Source organism: Phyllobates terribilis, unplaced genomic scaffold (genome assembly GCF_046119375.1).
Source record: "Phyllobates terribilis strain yellow unplaced genomic scaffold, ASM4611937v1 Scaffold_22__1_contigs__length_20350403, whole genome shotgun sequence".
NCBI classification, from domain to species: Eukaryota; Metazoa; Chordata; class Amphibia; order Anura; family Dendrobatidae; genus Phyllobates; species Phyllobates terribilis.
In genome coordinates, this window is record NW_027362782.1 from 5,527,596 (window position 1) to 5,554,930 (window position 27,335).

A 27,335-nucleotide genomic window follows, 5' to 3' on the forward strand; every position below is an offset into this window, starting at 1 on the left:
ATGCACCTTGGAAGAGATGTGCAGGTCGCAGTAGCTTAACAAGATAGTTTAAATGCCCGTTGGACGAGACGTGCAGGTCGCAGTAGCTTAACAAGACAGTTTAAATGCCCCTTGGAAGAGACGTGCAGGTCGCAGTAGCTTAACAAGACGGTTTAAATGCCCCATGGAAGAGATGTGCAGGTTGCAGAAGCTTAACAAGACGGTTAAAATGCCCCATAGAAGAGACGTGCAGGTTTAAGTAGCTTAACAAGGCGGTTTAAATGCCCCTTGGAAGAGCGGTGGAGGTCGCAGTAGCATAACAAGATGGTTTAAATGCCCCTTGAAAGAGACGTGCAGGTCGCAGTAGCTTAAAAAGACGGTTAAAATGCCCCTTGGTAGAGCGGTGGAGGTCGCAGTAGCTTAACAAGATGGTTTAAATGCCCCTTGGAAGAAACGTGCAGGTTGCAGTAGCTTAACAAGACGGTTTAAATGCCTCTTGGAAGAGCGGTGGAGGTCGCAGTAGCTTAACAAGAAGGTTTAAATGCCCGTTGGAAGAGACATGCAGGTCGCAGCAGCTTAACAAGACGGATTAAATGCCCCTTGGAAGAGACTTACAGGTCCCAGTAGCTTAACAAGACGGTCTAAATGCCCTTTGGTAGAGACATGCAGGTCGCAGTAGCTTAACAAGACGGTTTAAATGCCCCTTGGAAAAGTGGTGGAGGTTACAGTAGCTAAACAAGAAGGTTTAAATGCCCCTTGGAAGAGAAGTGCAAGTCGCAGTAGCTTAACAAGACGGTTTAAATGCCCCTTGGAAGTGACGTTCATTTCTCAGTAGCTTAACAAGACATTTTAAATGCCCCTTGGAAGAGACATGCAGGTCGCAGTAGATTAACAAGATGGTTTAAATGCCCCTTGGAAAAGTGGTGGAGGATACAGTAGCTAAACAAAAAGGTTTAAATGCCCCTAGGAAGAGACGTGCAAGTCGCAGTAGATTAGCCAGATGGTTTAAATGCCCCTTGGAAGAGACGTGCAGGTCGCAGTAGCTTAACAAGAGAGTTTAAATGCCCCTTGGAAGAGAAGTGCAGGCTGCAGTAGCTTAAAAAGGTAGTTTAAATGCCCCTTGGAAGAGAAATGCAGGTCGCAGTAGCTTAACAAGACGGTTTAAATGCCCCTTGGGAAAGTGATGGAGGTTGCAGTAGCTAAACAAGAAGGTTTAAATGCCCCTTGGAAGAGACGTGTAAGTCGCAGTAGCTTATCAAGACGGTTTAAATGCACCTTGGAAGAGAAGTGCAGGTCGCAGTAGCTTAACAAGACGGTTTAAATGCCCCTTGGAAGAACGGTGGAGGTCGTAATAGCTTAACAAGACGGATTAAATGCCCCTTGGTAGAGAAGTGCAGATCGCAGCAGCATAACAAGACGGTTTAAATGCACCTTGGAAGAGACGTGCAGGTCGCAGTAGCTTAACAAGATGGTTTAAATGCCCTTTTGAAGAGAGGTGCAGGTCGCAGTAGCTTAACAAGACGGTTTTAATGCCCCTTGGAAAAGCGGTGAAGGTCACAGTAGATTAACAAGATGGTTTAAATGCCCCTTGGAAGAGACGAGCAGGTCGCAGTAGCTTAACAAGACGGTTAAAATGACCCTTGGTAGAGCGGTGGAGGTCGCAGTAGCTTAACAAGATGGTTTAAATGCCCATTGGAAGAAACGTGCAGGTCGCAGTAGCTTAACAAGACGGTTTAAATGCCTCTTGGAAGAGCGTTGGAGGTCGCAGTAGCTTAACAAGATAGTTTAAATGCCCCTTGGAAGAGACATGCAGGTCGCAGCAGCTTAACAAGACGGTTTAAATGCACCTTGGAAGAGACGTACAGGTCCCAGTAGCTTAACAAGTCGGTTTAAATGCCTTTTGGAAGAGACATGCAGGTCACAGTAGCTTAACAAGACAGTTTAAATGCCCCTTGGAAAAGTGGTGGAGGTTACAGTAGCTAAACAAGAAGGTTTAAATGCCCCTTGGAAGAGAAGTGCAAGTCGCAGTAGCTTAAGAAGACGGTTTAAATGCCCCTTGAAAGTGACTTGCATTTCGCAGTAGCTTAACAAGACGTTTTAAATGCCCCTTGGAAGAGACATGCAGGTCGCAGTAGATTAACAAGATGGTTTAAATGCCCCTTGGAAAAGTGGTGGAGGTTACAGTAGCTAAACAAAAAAGTTTAAATGCCCCTTGGAAGAGACATGCAAGTCGCACTAGCTTAACAAGATGGTTTAAATGCCCCTTGAAAGAGACGTGTAGGTCGCAGTAGCTTAACAAGAGAGTTTAAATGCCCCTTGGAAGAGACGTGCAGGTGGCAGTAGCTTAACAAGACAGTTTCAATGCAGCTTGGAATAGTGGTGGAGGTTACAGTAGCTAAACAAGAAGGTTTAAATACCCCTTGGAAGAGACGTGCAAGTCGCAGTAGCTTAACAAGATGGTTTAAATGCCCATTGGAAGAGACGTGCGGGTCGCAGTGGCTTAACAAGATGGTTTAAATGCCGCTTGGAAGAGACGTGCAGGTCGCAGTAGATTAGCAAGACGGTTTAAATGCCCCTTGGTAGAAACGTGCAGGTCGCAGTAGCTAAACAAGATGCTTTAAATGCCCCTTGGAAGGGCGGTGGAGGTCGCAGTAGCTTAACAAGACGATTTAGTTGCCCCTTGGAAGAGACATGCAGGTCCCAGTAGCTTAACAAGATGGTTTAAATGCCCCTTTGAAAAGCGGTGGAGGTCACAGTAGCTTAACAAGACGAATTAAATGCCCCTTGGAAGAGACGTACAGGTCGCAGTAGCTTAACAAAACGGTTTAAATACCCCTTGCAAGAGACGTGCAGGTCGCAGTAGCTTAACAAGATGGTTTAAATGCCCCTTGAAAGAAACGTGCAGGTCGCAGTAGCTAAATAAAACGGTTTAAATGCCCCTTGGAAGAGACGTGCAAGTCGCAGTAGCTTAACAAGACGGTTTAAATGCCCCTTGGAAGAGACGTGCAGGTTGCAGTAGCTTAACAAGACAGTTTAAATGCCCCTTGGAAGAGACGTGCAGGTTGCAGTAGCTTAAAAAGATGGTTTAAATGCCCCCTGGAAGAGAAATTCAGGTTGCAGTAGCTTAACAAGACGGTTTAAATGCCCCTTGGAAAAGTGGTGGAGGTTACAGTAGCTAAACCAGAAGGTTTAAATGCCCCTTGGAAGAGACATGCAGGTCGCAGTAGCTTAAAAAGACGGTTTAAATGCCCCTTGGAAGAGACGTGCAGGTCGCAGTAGCTTAAAAATACGGTTTAAATGCTCCTTGGAAGAGACATGCAGGTCGCAGTAGCTTAACAAGAAGGTTTAAATGCCGCTTGGAAGATAAGGGCAGCTCGCAGTAGCTTAACAAGACGGTTAAATGCCCCTTGGAAAAGTGGTGGCGGTTACAGTAGCTTTACAAGCCCGTTTAAATGCCCCTTGGAAGAGACGTGCAAGTTGCAGTAGCTTAACAAAACGGTTTAAATGCCCCTTAGAAGAGCCGTGCATTTCGCAGTAGCTTAATAAGACTGTTTAAATGCCCCTTGGAAGAGACGTGCAGGTCGCAGTAGATTAACAAGACGGTTTAAATGCCCCTTGGAAAAGTGGTGGAGGTTACAGCAGCTAAACAAGAAGGATTAAATGCCCCTTGGAAGAGACGTGCAAGTCGCAGTAGCTTAACAACACCGTTTAATTGCCCCTTGGAAGAGACGTGCAGGTCGCAGTAGCTTAACAAGAGGGTTTAAATGCCCCTTGGAAGAGACGTGCAGGTTGCAGTAGCTTAAAAAGACGGTTTAAATGCCCCTTGGAAGAGAGACGCAGGTCGCAGTAGCTTAATAAGACGGTTTAAATGCCCCTTGGAAAAGTGATGGAGGTTACGGTAGCTAAACAATAAGGTTTAAATGCCCCTTGGAAGAGACGTGCAAGTCGCAGTAGCTTAACAAGACGGTTTAAATGCCCCTTGGAAGAGAAGTGCAGGTCGCAGTAGCTTAACAAGACGGTTTACATGCCCCTTGGTAGAACGGTGGAGGTCGTAATAGCTTAACAAGATGGATTAAATGCCCCTTGGTAAAGACATGCAGATCGCAGCAGCTTAACAAGACGGTTTAAATGCACCTTGGAAGAGATGTGCAGGTCGCAGTAGCTTAACAAGATAGTTTAAATGCCCGTTGGACGAGACGTGCAGGTCGCAGTAGCTTAACAAGACAGTTTAAATGCCCCTTGGAAGAGACGTGCAGGTCGCAGTAGCTTAACAAGACGGTTTAAATGCCCCATGGAAGAGATGTGCAGGTTGCAGAAGCTTAACAAGACGGTTAAAATGCCCCATAGAAGAGACGTGCAGGTTTAAGTAGCTTAACAAGGCGGTTTAAATGCCCCTTGGAAGAGCGGTGGAGGTCGCAGTAGCATAACAAGATGGTTTAAATGCCCCTTGAAAGAGACGTGCAGGTCGCAGTAGCTTAAAAAGACGGTTAAAATGCCCCTTGGTAGAGCGGTGGAGGTCGCAGTAGCTTAACAAGATGGTTTAAATGCCCCTTGGAAGAAACGTGCAGGTTGCAGTAGCTTAACAAGACGTTTTAAATGCCTCTTGGAAGAGCGGTGGAGGTCGCAGTAGCTTAACAAGAAGGTTTAAATGCCCGTTGGAAGAGACATGCAGGTCGCAGCAGCTTAACAAGACGGATTAAATGCCCCTTGGAAGAGACTTACAGGTCCCAGTAGCTTAACAAGACGGTTTAAATGCCCTTTGGTAGAGACATGCAGGTCGCAGTAGCTTAACAAGACGGTTTAAATGCCCCTTGGAAAAGTGGTGGAGGTTACAGTAGCTAAACAAGAAGGTTTAAATGCCCCTTGGAAGAGAAGTGCAAGTCGCAGTAGCTTAACAAGACGGTTTAAATGCCCCTTGGAAGTGACGTTCATGTCGCAGTAGCTTAACAAGACATTTTAAATGCCCCTTGGAAGAGACATGCAGGTCGCAGTAGATTAACAAGATGGTTTAAATGCCCCTTGGAAAAGTGGTGGAGGATACAGTAGCTAAACAAAAAGGTTTAAATGCCCCTAGGAAGAGACGTGCAAGTCGCAGTAGATTAGCCGGATGGTTTAAATGCCCCTTGGAAGAGACGTGCAGGTCGCAGTAGCTTAACAAGAGAGTTTAAATGCCCCTTGGAAGAGAAGTGCAGGCTGCAGTAGCTTAAAAAGGTGGTTTAAATGCCCCTTGGAATAGAAATGCAGGTCGCAGTAGCTTAACAAGACGGTTTAAATGCCCCTTGGGAAAGTGATGGAGGTTGCAGTAGCTAAACAAGAAGGTTTAAATGCCCCTTGGAAGAGACGTGTAAGTCGCAGTAGCTTATCAAGACGGTTTAAATGCACCTTGGAAGAGAAGTGCAGGTCGCAGTAGCTTAACAAGACGGTTTAAATGCCCCTTGGAAGAACGGTGGAGGTCGTAATAGCTTAACAAGACGGATTAAATGCCCCTTGGTAGAGAAGTGCAGATCGCAGCAGCTTAACAAGACGGTTTAAATGCACCTTGGAAGAGACGTGCAGGTCGCAGTAGCTTAACAAGATGGTTTAAATGCCCTTTTGAAGAGAGGTGCAGGTCGCAGTAGCTTAACAAGACGGTTTTAATGCCCCTTGGAAAAAGCGGTGAAGGTCACAGTAGATTAACAAGATGGTTTAAATGCCCCTTGGAAGAGACGAGCAGGTCGCAGTAGCTTAACAAGACGGTTAAAATGACCCTTGGTAGAGCGGTGGAGGTCGCAGTAGCTTAACAAGATGGTTTAAATGCCCATTGGAAGAAACGTGCAGGTCGCAGTAGCTTAACAAGACGGTTTAAATGCCTCTTGGAAGAGCGTTGGAGGTCGCAGTAGCTTAACAAGATAGTTTAAATGCCCCTTGGAAGAGACATGCAGGTCGCAGCAGCTTAACAAGACGGTTTAAATGCACCTTGGAAGAGACGTACAGGTCCCAGTAGCTTAACAAGTCGGTTTAAATGCCTTTTGGAAGAGACATGCAGGTCACAGTAGCTTAACAAGACAGTTTAAATGCCCCTTGGAAAAGTGGTGGAGGTTACAGTAGCTAAACAAGAAGGTTTAAATGCCCCTTGGAAGAGAAGTGCAAGTCGCAGTAGCTTAAGAAGACGGTTTAAATGCCCCTTGAAAGTGACTTGCATTTCGCAGTAGCTTAACAAGACGTTTTAAATGCCCCTTGGAAGAGACATGCAGGTCGCAGTAGATTAACAAGATGGTTTAAATGCCCCTTGGAAAAGTGGTGGAGGTTACAGTAGCTAAACAAAAAGGTTTAAATGCCCCTTGGAAGAGACATGCAAGTCGCACTAGCTTAACAAGATGGTTTAATTGCCCCTTGGAAGAGACGTGTAGGTCGCAGTAGCTTAACAAGAGAGTTTAAATGCCCCTTGGAAGAGACGTGCAGGTGGCAGTAGCTTAACAAGACGGTTTCAATGCAGCTTGGAATAGTGGTGGAGGTTACAGTAGCTAAACAAGAAGGTTTAAATACCCCTTGGAAGAGACGTGCAGGTTGCAGTAGCTTAACAAGACAGTTTAAATGCCCCTTGGAAGAGACGTGCAGGTTGCAGTAGCTTAAAAAGATGGTTTAAATGCCCCCTGGAAGAGAAATTCAGGTTGCAGTAGCTTAACAAGACGGTTTAAATGCCCCTTGGAAAAGTGGTGGAGGTTACAGTAGCTAAACCAGAAGGTTTAAATGCCCCTTGGAAGAGACATGCAGGTCGCAGTAGCTTAAAAAGACGGTTTAAATGCCCCTTGGAAGAGACGTGCTGGTCGCAGTAGCTTAAAAATACGGTTTAAATGCTCCTTGGAAGAGACATGCAGGTCGCAGTAGCTTAACAAGAAGGTTTAAATGCCGCTTGGAAGATAAGGGCAGCTCGCAGTAGCTTAACAAGACGGTTTAAATGCCCCTTGGAAAAGTGGTGGCGGTTACAGTAGCTTTACAAGCCCGTTTAAATGCCCCTTGGAAGAGACGTGCAAGTCGCAGTAGCTTAACAAAACGGTTTAAATGCCCCTTAGAAGAGCCGTGCATTTCGCAGTAGCTTAATAAGACTGTTTAAATGCCCCTTGGAAGAGACGTGCAGGTCGCAGTAGATTAACAAGACGGTTTAAATGCCCCTTGGAAAAGTGGTGGAGGTTACAGCAGCTAAACAAGAAGGATTAAATGCCCCTTGGAAGAGACGTGCAAGTCGCAGTAGCTTAACAAGACCGTTTAATTGCCCCTTGGAAGAGACGTGCAGGTCGCAGTAGCTTAACAAGAGGGTTTAAATGCCCCTTGGAAGAGACGTGCAGGTTGCAGTAGCTTAAAAAGACGGTTTAAATGCCCCTTGGAAGAGAGACGCAGGTTGCAGTAGCTTAATAAGACGGTTTAAATGCCCCTTGGAAAAGTGATGGAGGTTACGGTAGCTAAACAATAAGGTTTAAATGCCCCTTGGAAGAGACGTGCAAGTCGCAGTAGCTTAACAAGACGGTTTAAATGCCCCTTGGAAGAGAAGTGCAGGTCGCAGTAGCTTAACAAGACGGTTTACATGCCCCTTGGTAGAACGGTGGAGGTCGTAATAGCTTAACAAGATGGATTAAATGCCCCTTGGTAAAGACATGCAGATCGCAGCAGCTTAACAAGATGGTTTAAATGCACCTTGGACGAGACGTGCAGTTCGCAGTAGCTTAACAAGACAGTTTAAATGCCCCTTGGAAGAGACGTGCAGGTCGCAGTAGCTTAACAAGACGGTTTAAATGCCCCATGGAAGAGATGTGCAGGTTGCAGAAGCTTAACAAGACGGTTAAAATGCCCCATAGAAGAGACGTGCAGGTTTAAGTAGCTTAACAAGGCGGTTTAAATGCCCCTTGGAAGAGCGGTGGAGGTCGCAGTAGCATAACAAGATGGTTTAAATGCCCCTTGAAAGAGACGTGCAGGTCGCAGTAGCTTAAAAAGATGGTTAAAATGCCCCTTGTTAGAGCGGTGGAGTTCGCAGTAGCTTAACAAGATGGTTTAAATGCCCCTTGGAAGAAACGTGCAGGTTGCAGTAGCTTAACAAGACGGTTTAAATGCCTCTTGGAAGAGCGGTGGAGGTCGCAGTAGCTTAACAAGAAGGTTTAAATGCCCGTTGGAAGAGACATGCAGGTCGCAGCAGCTTAACAAGACGGATTAAATGCCCCATGGAAGAGACTTACAGGTCCCAGTAGCTTAACAAGACGGTTTAAATGCCCTTTGGTAGAGACATGCAGGTCGCAGTAGCTTAACAAGACGGTTTAAATGCCCCTTGGAAAAGTGGTGGAGGTTACAGTAGCTAAACAAGAAGGTTTAAATGCCCCTTGGAAGAGAAGTGCAAGTCGCAGTAGCTTAACAAGACGGTTTAAATGCCCCTTGGAAGTGACGTTCATTTCTCAGTAGCTTAACAAGACATTTTAAATGCCCCTTGGAAGAGACATGCAGGTCGCAGTAGATTAACAAGATGGTTTAAATGCCCCTTGGAAAAGTGGTGGAGGATACAGTAGCTAAACAAAAAGGTTTAAATGCCCCTAGGAAGAGACGTGCAAGTCGCAGTAGATTAGCCAGATGGTTTAAATGCCCCTTGGAAGAGACGTGCAGGTCGCAGTAGCTTAACAAGAGAGTTTAAATGCCCCTTGGAAGAGAAGTGCAGGCTGCAGTAGCTTAAAAAGGTGGTTTAAATGCCCCTTGGAAGAGAAATGCAGGTCGCAGTAGCTTAACAAGACGGTTTAAATGCCCCTTGGGAAAGTGATGGAGGTTGCAGTAGCTAAACAAGAAGGTTTAAATGCCCCTTGGAAGAGACGTGTAAGTCGCAGTAGCTTATCAAGACGGTTTAAATGCACCTTGGAAGAGAAGTGCAGGTCGCAGTAGCTTAACAAGACGGTTTAAATGCCCCTTGGAAGAACGGTGGAGGTCGTAATAGCTTAACAAGACGGATTAAATGCCCCTTGGTAGAGAAGTGCAGATCGCAGCAGCTTAACAAGACGGTTTAAATGCACCTTGGAAGAGACGTGCAGGTCGCAGTAGCTTAACAAGATGGTTTAAATGCCCTTTTGAAGAGAGGTGCAGGTCGCAGTAGCTTAACAAGACGGTTTTAATGCCCCTTGGAAAAGCGGTGAAGGTCACAGTAGATTAACAAGATGGTTTAAATGCCCCTTGGAAGAGACGAGCAGGTCGCAGTAGCTTAACAAGACGGTTAAAATGACCCTTGGTAGAGCGGTGGAGGTCGCAGTAGCTTAACAAGATGGTTTAAATGCCCATTGGAAGAAACGTGCAGGTCGCAGTAGCTTAACAAGACGGTTTAAATGCCTCTTGGAAGAGCGTTGGAGGTCGCAGTAGCTTAACAAGATAGTTTAAATGCCCCTTGGAAGAGACATGCAGGTCGCAGCAGCTTAACAAGACGGTTTAAATGCACCTTGGAAGAGACGTACAGGTCCCAGTAGCTTAACAAGTCGGTTTAAATGCCTTTTGGAAGAGACATGCAGGTCACAGTAGCTTAACAAGACAGTTTAAATGCCCCTTGGAAAAGTGGTGGAGGTTACAGTAGCTAAACAAGAAGGTTTAAATGCCCCTTGGAAGAGAAGTGCAAGTCGCAGTAGCTTAAGAAGACGGTTTAAATGCCCCTTGAAAGTGACTTGCATTTCGCAGTAGCTTAACAAGACGTTTTAAATGCCCCTTGGAAGAGACATGCAGGTCGCAGTAGATTAACAAGATGGTTTAAATGCCCCTTGGAAAAGTGGTGGAGGTTACAGTAGCTAAACAAAAAGGTTTAAATGCCCCTTGGAAGAGACATGCAAGTCGCACTAGCTTAACAAGATGGTTTAAATGCCCCTTGGAAGAGACGTGCAGGTCGCAGTAGCTTAACAAGAGAGTTTAAATGCCCCTTGGAAGAGACGTGCAGGTGGCAGTAGCTTAACAAGACGGTTTCAATGCAGCTTGGAATAGTTACAGTAGCTAAACAAGAAGGTTTAAATACCCCTTGGAAGAGACGTGCAAGTCGCAGTAGCTTAACAAGATGGTTTAAATGCCCATTGGAAGAGACGTGCAGGTCGCAGTGGCTTAACAAGATGGTTTAAATGCCGCTTGGAAGAGACGTGCAGGTCGCAGTAGATTAACAAGACGGTTTAAATGCCCCTTGGTAGAAACGTGCAGGTCGCAGTAGCTAAACAAGATGCTTTAAATGCCCCTTGGTAGGGCGGTGGAGGTCGCAGTAGCTTAACAAGACGATTTAATTGCCCCTTGGAAGAGACATGCAGGTCCCAGTAGCTTAACAAGATGGTTTAAATGCCCCTTTGAAAAGCGGTGGAGGTCACAGTAGCTTAACAAGATGAATTAAATGCCCCTTGGAAGAGACGTGCAGGTCGCAGTAGCTTAACAAGACAGTTTAAATGCCCCATGGAAGAGATGTGCAGGTTGCAGAAGCTTAACAAGACGGCTAAAATGCGCCATGGAAGAGACGTGCAGGTCGAAGTAGCTTAACAAGGCGGTTTAAATGACCCTTGGAAGAGCGGTGGAGGTCTCAGTAGCGTAACAAGATGGTTTAAATGCCCCTTGAAAGAGACGTGCAGGTCGCAGTAGATTAACAAGACGGTTTTAATGCCCCTTGGGAAAGCGGTGGAGGTCGCAGTAGATTAACAAGATGGTTTAAATGCCCCTTGGAAGAAACGTGCAGGTCGCAGTAGCTTAACAAGACGGTTTAAATGCCTCTTGGAAGAGCGGTGGAGGTCGCAGTAGCTTAACAAGATGGTTTAAATGCCCCTTGGAAGAGACATGCAGGTCGCAGCAGTTTAACAAGACGGTTTAAATGCCCCTTGGAAGAGACTTACAGGTCCCAGTAGCTTAACAAGACGGTTTAAATGCCCTTTAGAAGAGACATGCAGGTCGCAGTAGCTTAACAAGACGGTTTAAATGCCCCTTGGAAAAGTGATGGAGGTTACAGTAGGTAAACAAGAAGGTTTAAATGCCCTTTGGAAGAGACGTGCAAGTCGAAGTAGCTTAACAAAACGGTTTAAATGCCGCTTGGAAGATAAGGGCAGCTCGCAGTAGCTTAACAAGACGGTTTAAGTGCCTCTTGGAAAAGTGGTGGAGGTTAAAGTAGCTTTACAAGACCGTTTAAATGCCCCTTGGAAGAGACGTGCAAGTCGCAGTAGCTTAACAAAACGGATTAAATGCCCCTTGGAAGAGACGTGCATTTCGCAGTAGCTTAAGAAGACTGTTTAAATGCCCCTTGGAAGAGTCATGCAGGTCGCAGTAGCTTAACAAGACGGTTTAAATGCCCTTTGGAAAAGTGGTGGAGGTTACAGTAGCTAAACAAGAAGGTTTAAATGCCCCTTGGAAGAGACGTGCAAGTCGCAGTAGCTTAACAAGACCGTTTAATTGCCCCTTGGAAGAGACGAGCAGTTCGCTGTGGCTTAACAAGAGGGTTTAAATGCCCCTTGGAAGAGACGTGCAGGTTGCAGTAGCTTAAAACGACGGTTTAAATGCCCTTTGGAAGAGAGATGCAGATAGCAGTAGCTTAACAAGACGGTTTAAATGCCCCTTGGAAAAGTGATGGAGGTTACAGTAGCTAAACAAGAAGGTTTAAATGCCTCTTGGAAGAGATGTGCAAGCCGCAGTAGCTTAACAAGACGGTTTAAATGCCCCTTGGAAGAGAAGTGCATGTCGCAGTAGCTTAACAAGACGGTTTAAATTCCCCTTGGAAGAGCGGTGGAGGTCGTAATAGCTTAACAAGAATGATTAAATGCCCCTTGGTAGAGACGTGCAGATCGCAGCAGCTTAAAAGACGGTTTAAATGCACCTTGGAAGAGACGTGCAGGTCGCAGTAGCTTAACAAGATGGTTTAAATGCCCGTTGGAAGAGACGTGCAGGTCGCAGTAGCTTAACAAGACGGTTTAAATGACCCTTGGAAGAGATGTGCAGGTCGCAGTAGCTTAACAAGACAGTTTAAATGCCCCATGGAAGAGATGTGCAGGTTGCAGAAGCTTAACAAGACGGCTAAAATGCGCCATGGAAGAGACATGCAGGTCGAAGTAGCTTAACAAGGCGGTTTAAATGACCCTTGGAAGAGCGGTGGAGGTCTCAGTAGCGTAACAAGATGGTTTAAATGCCCCTTGAAAGAGACGTGCAGGTCGCAGTAGATTAACAAGACGGTTTAAATGCCTCTTGGAAGAGCGGTGGAGGTCGCAGTAGCTTAACAATATGGTTTAAATACCCCTTGGAAGAGACATGCAGGTCGCAGCAGTTTAACAAGACGGTTTATATGCCCCTTGGAAGAGACTTACAGGTCCCAGTAGCTTAACAAGACGGTTTAAATGCCCCTTGGAAAAGTGATGGAGGTTACAGTAGGTAAACAAGAAGGTTTAAATGCCCTTTGGAAGAGACGTGCAGGTCACAGTAGCTTAACAAGACGGTTTAAATGCCCCTTGGAAGAGACGTGCAGGTCGCAGTAGCTTAACAAGACTGTGTAAATGCCCCTTGGAAGAGCGGTGGAGGTCGTAATAGCTTAACAAGACGGATTAAATGCCCCTTGGTAGAGACTTGCAGATCGCAGCAGCTTAACAAGACGGTTTAATTGCACCTTGAAAGAGACGTGCAGGTCGCAGTAGCTTAACAAGATGGTTTAAATGCCCGTTGGAAGAGACGTGCAGGTGGCAGAAGCTTAACAAGACGGTTTAAATGCCCCTTGGGAAAGACATGCAAGTTGCAGTAGCTTAACAAAATGGTTTAAATGCCCCATGGAAGAGACCTGCAGGTCGCAGTAGCTTAACAAGACGGTTTAAATGCCCCTTGGTAGAGACATGCCGGACGCAGTAGCTTAACAAGATGGTTTAAATGCCCCTTGGAAAAGTGGTGGAGGTTACAGTAGCTAAACAAGAAGGTTTAAATGCCCCTTGGAAGACACGTGCAGGTCGCAGTAGCTTAACAAGACGGTTTAAATGCCCCTTGGAAGAGACGTGCAGGTCAAAGTAGTTTAACAAGACGGTTTAAATGCCCCATGGAAGAGACGTGCAGATCGCAGTAGCTTAACAAGACGGTTTAAATGCCCCTTGGAAGAGCGATGGAGGTCGCAGTAGATTAACAAGATGGTTTAAATGCCCTTTGGAAGAGACGTGCAGGTCGCAGTAGCTTAACAAGATGGTTTAAATGCCCCATCGAAAAGACGTGCAGATCGCAGTAGCTTAACAAGACGGTTTAAATGCCCCTTGGAAGAGCGGTGGAGGTCGCAGTAGATTAACAAGATGGTTTAAATGCCCTTTGGAAGAGACGTGCAGGTCGCAGTAGCTTAACAAGATGGTTAAAATGCCCCTTGGAAGAGCGGTGGAGGTCGCAGTAGCTTAAAAAGATGGTTTAAATGCCCCTTGGAAGAAACGTGCAGGTCGCAGTAGCTTAACAAAACGGTTTAAATGCCCCTTGGAAGAGACGTGCAAGTCGCAGTAGCTTAACAAGACGGTTTAAATTCCCATTGCAAGAGACGTGCAGGTTGCAGTAGCTTAACAAGACAGTTTAAATGCCCATTGGAAGAGACGTGCAGGTTGCAGTAGCGAAAAAAGACGGTTTAAATGCCCCTTGGAAGAGAAATGCAAGTCGCAGTAGCTGATCAAGACGGTTTAAATGCCCCTTGGAAAAGTGGTGGAGGTTACTGTAGCTAAACAAGTAGGTTTAAATGCCCCTTGGAAGAGACGTGCAAGTCACAGTAGCTTAAGAAGACGGTTTAAATGCCCCTCGGAAGAGACATACAGGTCGCAGTAGCTTAACAAGTAGGTTTAAATGCCCCTTGGAAGAGACGTGCAGATCGCAGTAGCTTAAAAAGACGGTTTAAATGCCCCTTGGAAGAGACATGCAGGTCGCCGTAGCTTAACAAGAAGGTTTAAATGCCGCTTGGAAGATAAGGGCAGCTCGCAGTAGCTTAACAAGACGGTTTACATGCCCCTTGGAAAAGTGGTGGAGGTTACAGTAGCTTTACAAGACGGTTTAAATGCCCCTTGGAAGAGACGTGCAAGTCGCAGTAGCTTAACAAAACGATTTAAATGCCCCTTGGAAGAGACGTGCATTTCGCAGTAGCTTAACAAGACTGTTTAAATGTCCCTTGGAAGAGACATGCAGGTCGCAGTAGATTAACAAGACGGTTCAAATGCCCCTAGGAAAAGTGGTGGAGGTTACAGTAGCTAAACAAGAAGGTTTAAATGCCCCTTGGAAGAGACGTGCAAGTCGCAGTAGCTTAACAAGACCGTTTAAATGCCCCTTGGAAGAGACGTGCATGTTGCAGTAGCTTAACAAGAGGATTTAAATGCCCCTTGGAAGAGACGTGCAGGTTGCAGTAGCTTAAAAAGATGGTTTAAATGCCCCTTGGAAGAGAGATGCAGGTCGCAGTAGCTTAACAAGACGGTTTAAATGCCCCTTGGAAAAGTGATGGAGGTTACAGTAGCTAAACAAGAAGGTTTAAATGCCCCTTGGAAGAGACGTGCAAGTCGCAGTAGCTTAACAAGACGGTTTAAATGCCCCTTGGAAGAGACGTGCAGGTCGCAGTACCTTAACAAGACGGTTTAAATGCCCCTTGGAAGAGCGGTAGAGGTCGTAATAGCTTAACAAGATGGATTAAATGCCCCTTGGTAGAGACGTGCAGATCGCAGCAGCTTAACAAGAATGTTTAAATGCACCTTGGAAGAGACGTGCAGGTCGCAGTAGCTTAACAAGATGGTTTAAATGCCCGTTGGAAGAGACGTGCAGGTCGCAGTAGCTTAACAAGACGGTTTAAATGCCCCTTGGAAGAGACGTGCAAGTCGCAGTAGCTTAACAAGACGGTTTAAATGCCCCATGGAAGAGATGTGCAGGTTGCAGAAGCTTAACAAGACGGTTAAATTGCCCCATGGAAGAGAAGTACAGGTAGAAGTAGCTTAACAAGGCGGTTTAAATGCCCCTTGGAAGAGCGGTGGAGGTCGCAGTAGCGTAACAAGATGGTTTAAATGCCCCTTGAAAGAGACGTGCAGGTCGCAGTAGCTTAACAAGACGGTTTAAATGCCCCTTGAAAGAGACGTGCAGGTCGCAGTAGCTTAACAAGACGGTTTTAATGCCCCTTGGAAAAGCGGTGGAGGTCGCAGTAGATTAACAGGATGGTTTAAATGCCCCTTGGAAGAGACATGCAGGACGCAGGAGCTTAACAAGATGGTTAAAATGCCCCTTAGTAGAGCGGTGGAGGTCGCAGTAGCTTAACAAGTTGTTTTAAATGCCCCTTGAAAGAAACGTGCAGGTCGCAGTAGCTTAACAAGACGGTTTAAATGCCTCTTGGAAGAGCGGTGGAAGTTGCAGTAGCTTAACAAGATGGTTTAAGTGCCCCTTGGAAGAGACGTACAGTTCCCAGTAGCTTAACAAGACGGTTTAAATGCCCCTTGTAAGAGAGATGCAGGTCGCAGTAGCTTAACAAGACGGTTTAAATGCCCCTTGGAAAAGTGATGGAGGTTACAGTAGCTAAACAAGAAGGTTTAAATGCCCCTTGGAAGAGACGTGCAAGTCGCAGTAGCTTAACAAGACGGTTTAAATGCCCCGTGGAAGAGACGTGCAGGTAGCAGTACCTTAACAAGACGGTTTAAATGCCCCTTGGAAGAGCGGTAGAGGTCGTAATAGCTTAACAAGATGGATTAAATGCCCCTTGGTAGAGACGTGCAGATCACAGCAGCTTAACAAGAATGTTTAAATGCACCTTGGAAGAGACGTGCAGGTCGCAGTAGCTTAACAAGATGGTTTAAATGCCCGTTGGAAGAGACGTGCAGGTCGCAGTAGCTTAACAAGACGGTTTAAATGCCCCTTGGAAGAGACGTGCAAGTCGCAGTAGCTTAACAAGACGGTTTAAATGCCCCATGGAAGAGATGTGCAGGTTGCAGAAGCTTAACAAGACGGTTAAATTGCCCCATGGAAGAGAAGTGCAGGTAGAAGTAGCTTAACAAGGCGGTTTAAATGCCCCTAGGAAGAGCGGTGGAGGTCGCAGTAGCGTAACAAGATGGTTTAAATGCCCCTTGAAAGAGACGTGCAGGTCGCAGTAGCTTAACAAGACGGTTTAAATGCCCCTTGAAAGAGACGTGCAGGTCGCAGTAGCTTAACAAGACGGTTTTAATGCCCCTTGGAAAAGCGGTGGAGGTCGCAGTAGATTAACAGGATGGTTTAAATGCCCCTTGGAAGAGACATGCAGGACGCAGTAGCTTAACAAGATGGTTAAAATGCCCCTTAGTAGAGCGGTGGAGGTCGCAGTAGCTTAACAAGATGTTTTAAATGCCCCTTGAAAGAAACGTGCAGGTCGCAGTAGCTTAACAAGACGGTTTAAATGCCTCTTGGAAGAGCGGTGGAAGTCGCAGTAGCTTAACAAGATGGTTTAAGTGCCCCTTGGAAGAGACGTACAGTTCCCAGTAGCTTAACAAGACGGTTTAAATGCCCCTTGTAAGAGACATGGAGGTCGCAGTAGCTTAACAAGACGGTTTAAATGCCCCTTGGAAAAGTGGTGGAGGTTACAGTAGCTAAATAAGAAGGTTTAAATGCCCCTTGGAAGTGACGTGCATTTCGCAGTAGCTTAACAAGACGGTTTAAATGCCCCTTGGAAGAGACATGCAGGTCGCAGTAGATTAACAAGATGGTTTAAATGCCCCTTGGAAAAGTGGTGGAGGTTACAGTAGCTAAACAAAAAGGTTTAAATGCCCCTTGGAAGAGACGTGCAAGTCGCAGTAGCTTAACAAGATGGTTTAAATACCCCTTGAAGGAGACGTGCCGGTCGCAGTAGCTTAACAAGATGGTTTAAATGCCCCTTGGAAGAGACGTGCAGGTCGCAGTAGCTTAACAAGACGGTTTAAATGCCCCTTGGAAGAGACATGCATGACGCAGTAGATTAACAAGACGGTTTAAATGCCCCTTGGTAGAAACGTGCAGGTCGCAGTAGCTAAACAAGACGGTTTAAATGCCCCTTGGAAGGGCGGTGGAGGTCGCAGTAGTTTAACAAGACGATTTAATTGCCCCTTGGAAGAGACGTGCAGGTCCCAGTAGCTTAACAAGATGGTTTAAATGCCCCTTGGAAGAGACATGCAGGTCGCAGTAACTTAACAAGACGGTGTAAATGCCCCTTGGAAGAGCGGTGGAGGTCATAATAGCTTAACAAGACGGAATAAATGCCCCTTGGTAGAGACGTGCAGATCGCAGCAGCTTAACAAGACGGTGTAACGGGTCTGGGAGGCGGAACCTCTGAGCTACAATACAAGGGGGCGGCCCTTGTAAGGGAGCGGGTGGCAGTCTCTGGATGAACGGGCAGGGAGTTACGGCAAGTGATCGGGGCAGTCTCTGGGTAAAGGGTAGGTACGACCTGTGATGGCAGAGCCTCCGGGTAGGCTAGCAGGCAGATGGTAGATGTGTGCTCCCAGGTGAGCAAGCGAGAGTCTCTGGAAAGGTAGGTGGTCACAGCACGTGACGGCGAAGCTTCCAGGTAGGCTAGCAGGCAGGTAACAGGTGGGCACTCCCAGGTGAGCGGGCAGGAGTCTCTGGAATGGCAGATGGTCACAGCACGTGACGGCGGAGCCTCCAGGTAGGCTAGCAGGCAGGTAACTGATGTGCGCTCCCAGATGAGCGGGCAAACTGGTCCTTAGACAGACTGACAGGAGTTGGAAGGCAGACCGTCGGACCTCAAGGTAGCAGGCAGGTAACTGATGTACGCTCCCAGGTGAGCGGGCAAGCTGGTCCTTAGACAGACTGACTGGAGTTGGAAGGCAGACCGTCGGACCTCAGGCTGGCAGACAGGTGACTGGATATCAGGCGGGACAAAGACAACAAGCTGGCAGGAATCTGGCAGGTAACTGGCAGGTAACTGGCAACGGGACCTGAGGGCTGAAGCACAGGTGAGACACAGGTGCAAACAACATTGCTCGGGCACCTCCATTTGGGAGGAGGTGCCTTATATATGATGAAGTCCTCCGGCCATTGGCCGGGGACTCCTTAGGACGGAGCGCGCGGCCCCTTTAAGAGGAGGGGAGCGCGCGCGCGCGCGCCCTAACCACAGGGGCCGGTAAGGAGCGCGCGCTGAGAGCAGAGCGGGAGGAGGACGCCGGGAAGGAGCGCGCGCTGACAGCAGAGCGGGAGAGGGACGCCGGGCACGGAGCAGAGCGGTGAGGGGAGCAGCGTCCCTGCCTAGCAGGGGGCAGGGACGCCGGCACTACAGACGGTTTAAATGCACCTTGGAAGAGACCTGCAGGTCGCAGTAGCTTTACAAGATGGTTTAAATGCCCGTTGGAAGAGACGTGCAGGTCGCAGCAGCTTAACAAGAAGGTTTAAATGCCCCTTGGAAGAGACGTGCAAGTCGCAGTAGCTTAACAAGATGGTTTAAATGCCCCATGGAAGAGACGTGCAGGTCGCAGTAGCTTAACAAGACGGTTTAAATGCCCCTTGGAAGAGACATGCAGGTCGCAGTAGCTTATCAAGACGGTTTAAATGCCCCTTGGAAGAGACGTGCAGGTCGCAGTAGCTTAACAAGAGGGTTTAAATGCCCCTTGGAAGAGTTGTGCAGGTTGCAGTAGCTTAAAAAGACGGATTTAATGCCCCTTGGAAGAGACATGCAGGTCGCAGTAGCTTAACAAGACGGTTTAAATGCACCTTGGAAAAGTGGTGGAGGTTACAGTAGCTAAACAAGAAGGTTTAAATGCCCCTTGGAAGAGACGTGCAGGTCGCAGTAGCTTAACAAGACGGTGTAAAAGCCCCTTGGAAGAGCGGTGGAGGTCGTAATAGCTTAACAAGACGGATTAAATGCCCCTTGGTAGAGACGTGCAGATCGCAGCAGCTTAACAAGACGGTTTAAATGCACCTTGGAAGAGACGTGCAAGTCGCAGTAGCTTAACAAGATGGTTTAAATGCCCTTTGGAAGAGACGTGCAGGTCGCAGTAGCTTAACAAGACGGTTTAAATGCCCCTTGTTAGAGACATGCCGGTCGCAGTAGCTTAACAAGACGGTTTAAATGCCCCTTGGAAAAGTGGTGGAGGTTACAGTAGCTAAACAAGAAGGTTTAAATGCCCCTTGGAAGAGACGTTCAGATCGCAGTAGCTTAACAAGACGGTTTAAATGCCACTTGGAAGAGACGTGCAGGTCAAAGTAGCTTAACAAGACTGTTTACATGCCCCATGGAAGGGACGAGCAGGTCGCAGTAGCTTAACAAGACGGTTTAAATGCCCCATGGAAGAGACGTGCAGGTCGCAGTAGCTTAACAAGATGGTTAAAATGCCCCTTGGAATAGCGGTGGAGGTCGCAGTAGCTTAACAAGATGGTTTAAATGCCCCTTGGAAGAAACGTGCAGGTCGCAGTAGCTAAACAAAATGGTTTAAATGCCCCTTGGAAGAGACGTGCAAGTCGCAGTAGCTTAACAAGACGGTTTAAATGCCCTTTGGAAGAGAGATGCAGGTCGCAGTAGCTTAAAAAGATGGTTTAAATGCCCCTTGGAAAAGTGATGGAGGTTACAGTAGCTAAACAAGAAGGTTTAAATGCCTCTTGGAAGAGATGTGCAAGCCGCAGTAGCTTAACAAGACGGTTTAAATGCCACTTGGAAGAGAAGTGCATGTCGCAGGAGCTTAACAAGATGTTTTAAATACCCCTTGGAAGAGACGTGCAGGTCGCAGTAGCTTAACAAGACGGTTTAAATGCCCTTTGGAAGAGCGGTGGAGGTCGTAATAGCTTAACAAGAAGGATTAAATGCCCCTTGGTAGAGACGTGCAGATCGCAGCAGCTTAAAAGACGGTTTAAATGCACCTTGGAAGAGACGTGCAGGTCGCAGTAGCTTAACAAGATGGTTTAAATGCCCCTTGGAAGAGACGTGCAGGTCAAAGTAGCTTAACAAGACGGTTTAAATGCCCCATGGAAGGGACGAGCAGGTCGCAGTAGCTTAACAAGACGGTTTAAATGCCCCATGGAAGAGACGTGCAGGTCGCAGTAGCTTAACAAGACGGTTTAAATGCCCCATGGAAGAGACGTGCAGGTCAAAGTAGCTTAACAAGACGGTTTAAATGCCCCATGGAAGGGACGTGCAGGTCGCAGTAGCTTAACAAGACGGTTTAAATGCCCCTTGGAAGAGACGTGCAGGTCGCAGTAGCTTAAAAAGACTGTTTAAATGCCCCTTGGAAGAGACATGCAGGTCGCAGTAGCTTAGCAAGAAGGTTTAAATGCCGCTTGGAAGATAAGGGCAGCTCGCAGTAGCTTAACAAGACGGTTTAAATGCCCCTTGGAAGAGCGATGGAGGTCGCAGTAGATTAACAAGATGGTTTAAATGCCCTTTGGAAGAGACGTGCAGGTCGCAGTAGCTTAAAAAGATGGTTAAAATGCCCCTTGGAATAGCTGTGGAGGTCGCAGTAGCTTAACAAGATGGTTTAAATGCCCCTTGGAAGAAACGTGCAGGTCGCAGTTGCTAAACAAAACGGTTTAAATGCCCCTTGGAAGAGACGTGCAAGTCGCAGTAGCTTAACAAGACGGTTTAAATGCCCCTCGGAATAGACATGCAGGTCGCAGTAGCTTAACAAGACGGTTTAAATGCCCCCTGGAAGAGACGTGCAGGTCGCAGTAGCTTAAAAAGACTGTTTAAATGCCCCTTGGAAGAGACATGCAGGTCGCAGTAGCTTAGCAAGAAGGTTTAAATGCCGCTTGGAAGATAAGGGCAGCTCGCAGTAGCTTAACAAGACGGTTTAAGTGCCTCTTGGAAAAGTGGTAGAGGTTAAAGTAGCTTTACAAGACCGTTTAAATGCCCCTTGGAAGTGACGTGCAAGTCGCAGTAGCTTAACAAAACGGTTTAAATGCCCCTTGGAAGAGACGTGCATTTCGCAGTAGCTTAATAAGACTGTTTATATGCCCCTTGGAAGAGTCATGCAGGTCGCAGTAGCTTAACAAGACGGTTTAAATGCCCTTTGGAAAAGTGGTGGAGGTTACAGTAGCTAAACAAGAAGGTTTAAATGCCCCTTGGAAGAGACGTGCAAGTCGCAGTAGCTTAACAAGACTGTTTAATTGCCCCTTGGAAGAGACGTGCAGTTCGCTGTAGCTTAACAAGAGGGTTTAAATGCCCCTTGGAAGAGACGTGCAGGTTGCAGTAGCTTAAAACGACGGTTTAAATGCCCTTTGGAAGAGAGATGCAGGTCGCAGTAGCTTAACAAGACGGTTTAAATGCCCCTTGGAAGAGAAGTGCATGTCGCAGTAGCTTAACAAGACGGTTTAAATGCCCCTTGGAAGAGCGGTGGAGGTCGTAAAAGCTTAACAAGAAGGATTAAAGGCCCCTTGGTAGAGACGTGCAGATCGCAGCAGCTTAAAAGAGGGTTTAAATGCACCTTGGAAGAGACGTGCAGGTCGCAGTAGCTTAACAAGATGGTTTAAATGCCCTTTGGAAGAGACGTGCAGGTCGCAGTAGCTGAACAAGATGGTTTAAATGACCCTTGGAAGAGACGTGCAGGTCGCAGTAGCTTAACAAGACGGTTTAAATGCCCCTTGGAAGAGACGTGCAGGTCAAAGTAGCTTAACAAGACTGTTTACATGCCCCATGGAAGGGACGAGCAGGTCGCAGTAGCTTAACAAGACGGTTTAAATGCCCCATGGAAGAGACGTGCAGACCGCAGTAGCTTAACAAGATGGTTAAAATGCCCCTTGGAATAGCGGTGGAGGTCGCAGTAGCTTAACAAGATGGTTTAAATGCCCTTTGGAAGAAACGTGCAGGTCGCAGTAGCTAAACAAAATGGTTTAAATGCCCCTTGGAAGAGACGTGCAAGTCGCAGTAGCTTAACAAGACGGTTTAAATGCCCTTTGGAAGAGAGATGCAGGTCGCAGTAGCTTAACAAGATGGTTTAAATGCCCCTTGGAAAAGTGATGGAGGTTACAGTAGCTAAACAAGAAGGTTTAAATGCCTCTTGGAAGAGATGTGCAAGCCGCAGTAGCTTAACAAGACGGTTTAAATGCCACTTGGAAGAGAAGTGCATGTCGCAGTAGCTTAACAAGACGGTTTAAATGCCCTTTGGAAGAGCGGTGGAGGTCGTAATAGCTTAACAAGAAGGATTAAATGCCCCTTGGTAGAGACTTGCAGATCGCAGCAGCTTAAAAGACGGTTTAAATGCACCTTGGAAGAGACGTGCAGGTCGCAGTAGCTTAACAAGATGGTTTAAATGCCCCTTGGAAGAGACGTGCAGGTCAAAGTAGCTTAACAAGACGGTTTAAATGCCCCATGGAAGGGACGAGCAGGTCGCAGTAGCTTAACAAAACGGTTTAAATGCCCCATGGAAGAGACGTGCAGGTCGCAGTAGCTTAACAAGACGGTTTAAATGCCCCTTGGAAGAGCGATGGAGGTCGCAGTAAATTAACAAGATGGTTTAAATGCCCTTTGGAAGAGACGTGCAGGTCGCAGTAGCTTAAAAAGATGGTTAAAATGCCCCTTGGAATAGCGGTGGAGGTCGCAGTAGCTTAACAAGATGGTTTAAATGCCCCTTAGAAGAAACGTGCAGGTCGCAGTTGCTAAACAAAACGGTTTAAATGCCCCTTGGAAGAGACGTGCAAGTCGCAGTAGCTTAACAAGACGGTTTAAATGCCCCTAGGAATAGACATGCTTGTCGCAGTAGCTTAACAAGACGGTTTAAATGCCCCTTGGAAGAGACGTGCAGGTCGCAGTAGCTTAAAAAGACGGTTTAAATGCCCCTTGGAAGAGACATGCAGGTCCCAGTAGCTTAGCAAGAAGGTTTAAATGCTGCTTGGAAGATAAGGGCAGCTCGCAGTAGCTTAACAAGACGGTTTAAGTGCCTCTTGGAAAAGTGGTAGAGGTTAAAGTAGCTTTACAAGACCGTTTAAATGCCCCTTGGAAGTGACGTGCAAGTCGCAGTAGCTTAACAAAACGGTTTAAATGCCCCTTGGAAGAGACGTGCATTTCGCAGTAGCTTAATAAGACTGTTTAAATGCCCCTTGGAAGAGTCATGCAGGTCGCAGTAGCTTAACAAGACGGTTTAAATGCCCTTTGGAAAAGTGGTGGAGGTTACAGTAGCTAAACAAGAAGGTTTAAATGCCCCTTGGAAGAGACGTGCAAGTCGCAGTAGCTTAACAAGACCGTTTAATTGCCCCTTGGAAGAGACGTGCAGTTCGCTGTAGCTTAACAAGAGGGTTTAAATGCCCCTTGGAAGAGACGTGCAGGTTGCAGTAGCTTAAAACGACGGTTTAAATGCCCTTTGGAAGAGAGATGCAGGTCGCAGTAGCTTAACAAGACGGTTTAAATGCCCCTTGGAATAGTGATGGAGGTTACAGTAGCTAAACAAGAAGTTTTAAATGCCTCTTGGAAGAGATGTGCAAGCCGCAGTAGCTTAACAAGACGGTTTAAATGCCCCTTGGAAGAGAAGTGCATGTCGCAGTAGCTTAACAAGACGGTTTAAATGCCCCTTGGAAGAGCGGTGGAGGTCGTAATAGCTTAACAAGAAGGATTAAATGCCCCTTGGTAGAGACGTGCAGATCGCAGCAGCTTAAAAGAGGGTTTAAATGCACCTTGGAAGAGACTTGCAGGTCGCAGTAGCTTAACAAGATGGTTTAAATGCCCGTTGGAAGAGACGTGCAGGTCGCAGTAGCTGAACAAGATGGTTTAAATGACCCTTGGAAGAGACGTGCAGGTCGCAGTAGCTTAACAAGACTGTTTAAATGCCCCATGGAAGAGAAGTGCAGGTTGCAGAAGCTTAACAAGATGGTTTAAATGCCCCTTGGAAGAGACGTGCAGGTCAAAGTAGCTTAACAAGACGGTTTAAATGCCCCATGGAAGGGACGAGCAGGTCGCAGTAGCTTAACAAGACGGTTTAAATGCCCCATGGAAGAGACGTGCAGGTCGCAGTAGCTTAACAAGACGGTTTAAATGCCCCTTGGAAGAGCGATGGAGGTCGCAGTAGATTAACAAGATGGTTTAAATGCCCTTTGGAAGAGACGTGCAGGTCGCAGTAGCTTAAAAAGATGGTTAAAATGCCCCTTGGAATAGCGGTGGAGGTCGCAGTAGCTTAACAAGATGGTTTAAATGCCCCTTGGAAGAAACGTGCAGGTCGCAGTAGCTAAACAAAACGGTTTAAATGCCCCTTGGAAGAGACGTGCAAGTCGCAGTAGCTTAACAAGACGGTTTAAATGCCCCTCGGAATAGACATGCAGGTCGCAGTAGCTTAACAAGACGGTTTAAATGCCCCTTGGAAGAGACGTGCAGGTCGCAGTAGCTTAAAAAGACGGTTTAAATGCCCCTTGGAAGAGACATGCAGGTCGCAGTAGCTTAGCAAGAAGGTTTAAATGCCGCTTGGAAGATAAGGGCAGCTCGCAGTAGCTTAACAAGACGGTTTAAGTGCCTCTTGGAAAAGTGGTAGAGGTTAAAGTAGCTTTACAAGACCGTTTAAATGCCCCTTGGAAGTGACGTGCAAGTCGCAGAAGCTTAACAAAACGGTTTAAATGCCCCTTGGAAGAGACGTGCATTTCGCAGTAGCTTAATAAGACTGTTTAAATGCCCCTTGGAAGAGTCATGCAGGTCGCAGTAGCTTAACAAGACGGTTTAAATGCCCTTTGGAAAAGTGGTGGAGGTTACAGTAGCTAAACAAGAAGGTTTAAATGCCCCTTGGAAGAGACGTGCAAGTCGCAGTAGCTTAACAAGACCGTTTAATTGCCCCTTGGAAGAGACGTGCAGTTCGCTGTAGCTTAACAAGAGGGTTTAAATGCCCCTTGGAAGAGACGTGCAGGTTGCAGTAGCTTAAAACGACGGTTTAAATGCCCTTTGGAAGAGAGATGCAGGTCGCAGTAGCTTAACAAGACGGTTTAAATGCCCATTGGAATAGTGATGGAGGTTACAGTAGCTAAACAAGAAGGTTTAAATGCCTCTTGGAAGAGATGTGCAAGCCGCAGTAGCTTAACAAGACGGTTTAAATGCCCCTTGGAAGAGAAGTGCATGTCGCAGTAGCTTAACAAGACGGTTTAAATGCCCCTTGGAAGAGCGGTGGAGGTCATAATAGCTTAACAAGAAGGATTAAATGCCCCTTGGTAGAGACGTGCAGATCGCAGCAGCTTAAAAGAGGGTTTAAATGCACCTTGGAAGAGACGTGCAGGTCGCAGTAGCTTAACAAGATGGTTTAAATGCCCGTTGGAAGAGACGTGCAGGTCGCAGTAGCTGAACAAGATGGTTTAAATGACCCTTGGAAGAGACGTGCAGGTCGCAGTAGCTTAACAAGACGGTTTAAATGCCCCTTGGAAGAGATGTGCAGGTCAAAGTAGCTTAACAAGACTGTTTACATGCCCCATGGAAGGGACGAGCAGGTCGCAGTAGCTTAACAAGACGGTTTAAATGCCCCATGGAAGAGACGTGCAGGTCGCAGTAGCTTAACAAGATGGTTAAAATGCCCCTTGGAATAGCGGTGGAGGTCGCAGTAGCTTAACAAGATGGTTTAAATGCCCCTTGGAAGAAACGTGCAGGTCGCAGTAGCTAAACAAAATGGTTTAAATGCCCCTTGGAAGAGACGTGCAAGTCGCAGTAGCTTAACAAGACGGTTTAAATGCCCTTTGGAAGAGAGATGCAGGTCGCAGTAGCTTAACAAGATGGTTTAAATGCCCCTTGGAAAAGTGATGGAGGTTACAGTAGCTAAACAAGAAGGTTTAAATGCCTCTTGGAAGAGATGTGCAAGCCGCAGTAGCTTAACAAGACGGTTTAAATGCCACTTGGAAGAGAAGTGCATGTCGCAGTAGCTTAACAAGACGGTTTAAATGCCCTTTGGAAGAGCGGTGGAGGTCGTAATAGCTTAACAAGAAGGATTAAATGCCCCTTGGTAGAGACGTGCAGATCGCAGCAGCTTAAAAGACGGTTTAAATGCACCTTGGAAGAGACGTGCAGGTCGCAGTAGCTTAACAAGATGGTTTAAATGCCAATTGGAAGAGACGTGCAGGTCAAAGTAGCTTAACAAGACGGTTTAAATGCCCCATGGAAGGGACGAGCAGGTCGCAGTAGCTTAACAAAACGGTTTAAATGCCCCATGGAAGAGACGTGCAGGTCGCAGTAGCTTAACAAGACGGTTTAAATGCCCCTTGGAAGAGCGATGGAGGTCGCAGTAAATTAACAAGATGGTTTAAATGCCCTTTGGAAGAGACGTGCAGGTCGCAGTAGCTTAAAAAGATGGTTAAAATGCCCCTTGGAATAGCGGTGGAGGTCGCAGTAGCTTAACAAGATGGTTTAAATGCCCCTTGGAAGAAACGTGCAGGTCGCAGTAGCTTAACAAGACTGTTTAAATGCCCCATGGAAGAGATGTGCAGGTTGCAGAAGCTTAACAAGATGGTTAAAATGCCCCATGGAAGAGACGTGCAGGTCGAAGTAGCTTAACAAGGCGGTTTAAATGACCCTTGGAAGAGCGGTGGAGGTCTCAGTAGCGTAACAAGATGGTTTAAATGCCCCTTGAAAGAGACGTGCAGGTCGCAGTAGATTAACAAGACGGTTTTAATGCCCCTTGGAGAAGCGGTGGAGGTCGCAGTAGATTAACAAGATGGTTTAAATGCCCCTTGGAAGAAACGTGCAGGTCGCAGTAGCTTAACAAGACGGTTTAAATGCCTCTTGGAAGAGCGGTGGAGGTCGCAGTAGCTTAACAAGATGGTTTAAATGCCACTTGGAAGAGACATGCAGGTCGCAGCAGTTTAACAAGACGGTTTAAATGCGCATTGGAAGAGACTTACAGGTCCCAGTAGCTTAACAAGACGGTTTAAATGCCCTTTAGAAGAGACATGCAGGTCGCAGTAGCTTAACAAGACGGTTTAAATGCCCCTTGGAAAAGTGATGGAGGTTACAGTAGGTAAACAAGAAGGTTTAAATGCCCTTTGGAAGAGACGTGCAGGTCGCAGTAGCTTAACAAGACGGTTTAAATGCCCCTTGGAAGAGACGTGCAGGTCGCAGTAGCTTAACAAGGATGTGTAAATGCCCCTTGGAAGAGCGGTGGAGGTCGTAATAGCTTAACAAGACGGATTAAATGCCCCTTGGTAGAGACGTGCAGATCGCAGCAGCTTAACAAGACGGTTTAATTGCACCTTGAAAGAGACGTGCAGGTCGCAGTAGCTTAACAAGATGGTTTAAATGCCCGTTGGAAGAGACGTGCAGGTCGCAGAAGCTTAACAAGACGGTTTAAATGCCCCTTGGAAGAGAAATGCAAGTCGCAGTAGCTTATCAAGACTGTTTAAATGCCCCTTGGAAAAGTGGTGGAGTTTACTGTAGCTAAACAAGAAGGTTTAAATGCCCCTTGGAAGAGACGTGCAGATCGCAGTAGCTTAAAAAGACGGTTTAAATGCCCCTCAGAAGAGACATACAGGTCGCAGTAGCTTAACAA